This window comes from Mastomys coucha, unplaced genomic scaffold (genome assembly GCF_008632895.1).
Source record: "Mastomys coucha isolate ucsf_1 unplaced genomic scaffold, UCSF_Mcou_1 pScaffold22, whole genome shotgun sequence".
NCBI classification, from domain to species: Eukaryota; Metazoa; Chordata; class Mammalia; order Rodentia; family Muridae; genus Mastomys; species Mastomys coucha.
Window position 1 is genome coordinate 178531244 of NW_022196905.1, and position 6000 is coordinate 178537243.

A 6000-nucleotide genomic window follows, 5' to 3' on the forward strand; every position below is an offset into this window, starting at 1 on the left:
GTAGCAAGTGAACTTAATATCAAAGAAAAATAAACTTGAAGGTAAAGAATTTTTAAATAGTTTTAAAAATTGACATCATAATATATTGTTAGTCTGTCAATAGTATTGTTAGCATTTCTATGAAATTGTGTCTTTGTGAGGTGACTATTCATTTTTTTGATCTGTTACTTACTGCAAAAGCATTTGCTGATTGTCACATGAATTCTCAATGTCCTTTGCTTTGAAAAGCATTATTTATCGTTTCCATAGAAGCACCAAATCCTCCATCTCTAGAGAAATGATGAGGTAGGGCATTTGGATTAAATTTTTCTATTATAAAGAATGATTTAGTTCATGGAGAAATTTAATCATCGGACATGATTTAATGGTTTACCTCAGCAATAGCAATAGTTTTGTGGTTCTTAATCATAAGAACAAATGATAAAGACTTCATTGATCATAATCCACTTTTAGCATTTCCCACTTGAAATGAGTATTGGAGTGCATTGATTGTGTAGAATACCAGGTGTCTTGTACTAGCTCATTGTGCTTTGATCATATTCACCCTGTTTTAGTTAATTTTTCTGAAACAGAGTATGCTACTAATGGGTTTATTTTAGCTCATGGTTTGGGGGTGTCTTGGGGAAGTACAGGAGTATGAGAGAGCTGGATAAAATGTGATTATAACCAGTAAGAAAAGGGAGATAAGCCAGATGGTAGTGGTGTGCATCATTAATGTGTGCACTCAGGAGACAGAAGCAGGCAGATCTCTGTGAATTCTAGGCCAACTTGTTCTACTACACATGTTCCAGTAGAGCCGAGTTCACTGATCATCGTACACTCAATCACTCTTTTTTATCCCTTGTGGCACACTTTTATTTCCACATGCCTATTTCTTCACTTGTAGAATCCTGGCCTTTATTTTTTCCTAGCTAGCAAATATGATGGATTCCATGCTATAGGAAATGAATGTAGCCAATTATGTATAAGGTATATTAGAAATTATGGAGCTGTCATTTGGGCCTGATGGGAGGCTAAGTTAGGAAGTCAGCAAATCCAAGTGCTTCCTGGGCTGCAGACCATATTCAATAAGACTTGCGCAAACTAGTAAGACCATGATTCAAATCAAACAAGCAAGCACACAAAAAGAAGCACAATGAAAGAACAATCAGACAATGACAACAAATAAATACTACTGGTATAGGTAAGAGGTGGACATCTTTTTTTTTTTCCATGCATAGGGCCTGGGTTGTTTCCAGTATCACAGACAAATACATAACATGAAGATTAAATAGGAGGAGAAACAGCTGTAGTAGGCAAAGAAGTAAAAAAGAAAGATTAATAAAATCACAGAATTTTTATCTGATAACAGTACAATAATATTTCAACTGCAGAATCTGACTTAGAAGTCATTATAATTAAAAATGTAGGTGTCCATTTTAAAATAGAAAGCTTAGAAACAATAATCACAAATTGGAAAGTATTTCAAACTGAATTACAATGGTTTTAACCTCTAAACTTAAGGAACTATACTAAATTAGTACTTTCAGTGAGATGGATGGCCTCAAATGATATTAAAAGCAAAGGAAAACTAAAAAAGCCTAACAGTCACACTTTTTCATTAAGAAGTTCGAAAAAATGGTAACAAAAATAGAATCAAAATATGAATTTTAAAATGTAGATAATGAGTAAATGAGGACAATAAGAGTAGATACTAATACAATAGGATGCAAGCTTTGTGATACATTAGCAATGATGGCAAAAGAAGATTAATATATCAATTGATAAAACCAGTTTCTTGGTCACAAAGAGCTAAGAAGCAATAAATAATGAGTACTAATAATAAACAGGGGGAAATCTCTACAGATGGTGAAGAAGCAAATATATTTCAAATATTTTCAAGTAAACTTATGCAAATAAACTGAAGTTCCAGCTGAAAGGAGATAGGTAGTTGGCTGTAGGTGGACTTTTGGGACTTTTGTTACTAAACCAAAGGTGGTGGTTGTTGTTATTATTATCATTATTAGTCATGATAGGATTGTTCTGGAATTGTGGTGTTGTGTGTCTCTAGTGATATACTTAATTTCTTTACATATTGTTGAATATTTTCAGGATTTTGAATTAGGTATTTCACTTTGAGTTTTACATATCATTTAAGAGAAGTTTGCAGTTTTATTATAATGGGGACATTTGATTTTCCCAGGATCACTTATTGAAGAGTCAATATTTTCCTAATACAATGCCCTTTTGACACCTTTTCACCTGAATTGTTTTCAGAAGGAAACAGTTTCTACTGCTTGAATACTTGATGTGGGGTTTTAGTATATTTAAATAGAATTCAAAATTGTGTCCATTAATACATAATTACTTCTAATGCTGAGGAAAGAACCTGCTGTGAGAGGAATATTTAAGAATTTAATGAAGAAACTTTTATAAATTTAAACAGGGTGAGAGGTATTTTTAATTAAACATTTCACTAGGCTAATTTTTCTTTCAACAGTCCAACTCTAACAAAGCTCTAGGAGCCAAGTGTACAGACTAATATGTTTCTTATATTTATTAATGAAAAATGTTGGAAAATAACAAGTCTTCTAAATTAATATGTAAAATCTCAACCAATTATTTCTCTTAGAACCAACAGATCAGCCAGTGCATTTTCTCTTGTAGATGAAATAATTGCCTGATTACATTTTAAAAACATTAGACTTATAGACAGGAAAATTTAAAATTTAAGCTTATTTTCCTTTTACAATCATGAACATGAAAATATTCTTACACTTTTCAGAATTTGGAAAGGTTTCTAATTATTTTTAATATTTAAAAATGTTCATTAAAGAATCATAAAGAGCTCAAATTCTCCTTATCGAATCTTTAGAACAGGGGTTGGAGATGATACATCTGGTGATGCAGTTTATGAAAGTATTTAGGAAAAGTTGATATTATTGACAACAGCATTCTGAGTTCCTATTGGTGCAAATTTATTATTTACAGGTTTCTAGTTTCTTTTTTTTTTATATATACATTTTTTTTATTTTAGATATTTTCTTTATTTACATGCAAATTTCTCCATTCCCAGTTTCCCCTCCAAAAAAACAAAAAAAAAAACAAACAAAAACAAACCCCTGTTGCCTCCCCCCTCCCCAGGTTTCTAGTTTCTTGAGTACACTGAGTGGGATCAGAATGGAGGAGTTATAGAAAGCTCTGAAGGAACTGAAGGGGTTTGCAACCCCATAGGAAGAACAACATTATCAACCAACCATAACCCCAGAGCTCCCAGGGACTAACTCACCAGCCAAGGAGTATACATGGCTCCAGCTGCATATGGCATTAATGGGAGGAGAGGTCCTTGGTCCTATGTAGGCTCTATATATGCTCCAGTGTAGGGGAAGTGAGTGCAAGGAGGCAGGAGAAGGGAGGTAGGTGGAGGGATACCCTCTTAGAAGTAGGGGGAGGGGAGATGAGATAGGAAATTTCTAGGAGAGGGGAACCGTGTAAGGGGATAAAACTTGAAATGTAAAGAAATAAAACAAACAAACAAATAAATAAATAAAAACAAAAAGACTGGGAAAATAGTGTTTTCTGGATGTACTCCCTCCACTGTTGAATTAAGAACTGAAATTGTCTGTGAGCAAACTGAGCTGTCCAAGGCAACCAGCATTTGCCAAGGACCAGCCTTGGCTTGAAGAGGGGCTCTGACAGAAAGGGTGTCTGGGAGCAGCAAAAAGAATGACTTTGAAGTCAAATAGTGTGTCCAAGCTGATGTCCTGAGTTCTGCTTGAGATAGCTCCCTAGAGAGCTCTCTATAGATTGTTCTTGGCTCTGTAGTCTGCTGGAGACAGTTCCTTGCTCAAGACAGCTCCCTGCACAAAACAGTTCTTTCGTGCTAGGAAAAAAACCTCTTAATGTTCTTTGGATAGCTCATGAGTTTTCCAAACAAAGGCAAAAAACCTGCTAGAAAAAAATTCTTGGATTTTCTGACTAAGTCAGAAATCCTGCTAGAAAAATGCTGGAAGTAATTCTTAGGTTTTCTGACCAAAATCAGAAAGCCAGGGAAAAAAAATTCTAAAAGAGCTGTGTACAGTCTTCAGCAGTTCCCTAGGAAACATTTTATTGAAAGGACAACATAAACCCCCTTTTACTCCACTGAAGGACCCATTTCTCTATTTTAAGGACCACACCTGATATCAAAAAAGGCCATAAAGACACTAGCTTCAGGTATACACCATAAGTCTGAGAAACTAGGTCATAAGACACCAGCTCTAGGAATAGACCATAAAATCTAGAACAAGACCATAAAACTCTCTCCCAAAGAACAGCCTGGAGATAACCACAAAAATGGTGAAATATCTTATCTCAGTATGGGCCATCTGCACTGGGCAGTCCTATTTCATCATACGCTTGAATGTTCATGACATAGGAATGCAGCCCACTGATCACTTGTAACTCCCTATAACCTACCAATGAAATTGTAGATTATCTGATCTTTCTAGATAGTGCCATTGCCCTATAAGATGGCTTGTGGTCCTATGTCTGGGGTTGCCATTTCAAAGAATAGTTGACCCCTACATGCTGGTTGTTTATGAAGAATAAATGCTCTTTGTTTTTGTATATTATCTGAGACTGGAGTCTTCTTCAGTGATTTTCAAACCTTTAAATTAAAAGTGCTATGTTAGCTCTTCAGACAGCTTTCTTTCTGGATAGCTGCTAGAAAACATTATAAGAGAGCTGTGTTAGCTCTCTAAATGATTCTTGGGATTTCCAATCAAGGTCAGAAAACGTGCTAGAAAAATTCTAAAAGACTTATGAAAAATTCTGAAAGAGCTGTGTTCACTGTCCATGGATTCTAAAATTCTAAAAGATCCGTGTTCACAATTCCATGGAGAATTGGGGAGTGGGAACCTGAGAGAAGTCTGAAGGGTACTTGGGGCTTGGTGGTAGCCAATGGAGCCCATAGGTAAGGTCCAGATTCAGTGAGACACTATCTCACAAAGTATGGGGAAGAATGATGGAGACATCAGAGACTAACTTTTGATCTCTGTATGCATGAGCATATGTATGCACAACAGCATACACACGTGTCCATTGTCACACAAGCAAACACAGGCACATAATGTACAAAGTGAAGTCATTTTCAGTTGATCCATTTAGAGAATATACTAACTTATTTCTAACAGACTAGTTAAAGACAGTGGAAAAATATTAAAATACTGTTTTCAATAATTAAACCAGAGCACAAAACTTTGTATGTGCTTCAAAATCACTTCAATCCATAACATAGGATCCTCTCATCTGAGGTGAGGGATTTTAGACAGTGCTGGTTGGCATGTATTATGTCAGAATGAATAACACAATGTTTTCAAAGCTAAGGATGTAGTGAACTAAGATAATACAACAAGCATGAGTACATACAGAAATACCTGGGATTCATTATGTGTTTGATTTCAAATTAGTAATTTACAGTAGTACTGAAGAAAGCATGTTTTAAGACTTTCACATTCAGTTTAATCACAAAGAGGTTAAGAAGCTGAAATTTAAGTAGCCTCTTGACAGTTTGCCATGAACTTGAATAAAATGTCTGAAAAAAATCATTCAGAGAGACCCGGGTGGGATCCGCTGTTGTCTCTCGGGTGAGGTTCTGAGACTGGAGCAGCCAGCCCGGAGACGCCTTAGGCCAGAGACCCGGGCAGGATTCGCCATTTTCTCTTGGGTGAGTTTCTGAGACTGGAGCAGCCAGCCGGGAGCCACAGGCCCCATGACTCCCAGGGGAGCAGCAGGGCAGCAGGGACACGATCCTCTCAGCTTCCAAGTGACAGACGGGGTTCAGCATCCTCCTCTGCCCCTTCCCTGCAAGTGGATCGCCTACTTCCAGAGAGCACATTAAGCCAGAGACCTGGGCAGGATCCGCCTTTGTCTCTCGGGTGAGGTTCTGAGACTGGAGCAGCCAGCCCGGAGATGCCTTAGGCCAGAGACCCGGGCGGGATTCGCCATTTTCTCTCGGGTGAGTTTCTGAGACCTGAGCAG

The 6000-nt window shown here is 37.0% G+C and overlaps 1 protein-coding gene and 1 non-coding gene across 3 annotated transcripts in view; both read right to left on the reverse strand.

Moving 5' to 3' along the window:
• Sgcz (sarcoglycan zeta) overlaps window positions 1-6000 on the reverse strand; it is a 1052781-nt gene that overhangs the window by 51596 nt on the left and 995185 nt on the right. The window lies entirely within an intron of this gene.
• LOC116071690 lies at window positions 4729-4792 on the reverse strand. The gene has a single exon (XR_004111077.1). It is a non-coding gene; the product is annotated as a U7 small nuclear RNA (small nuclear RNA).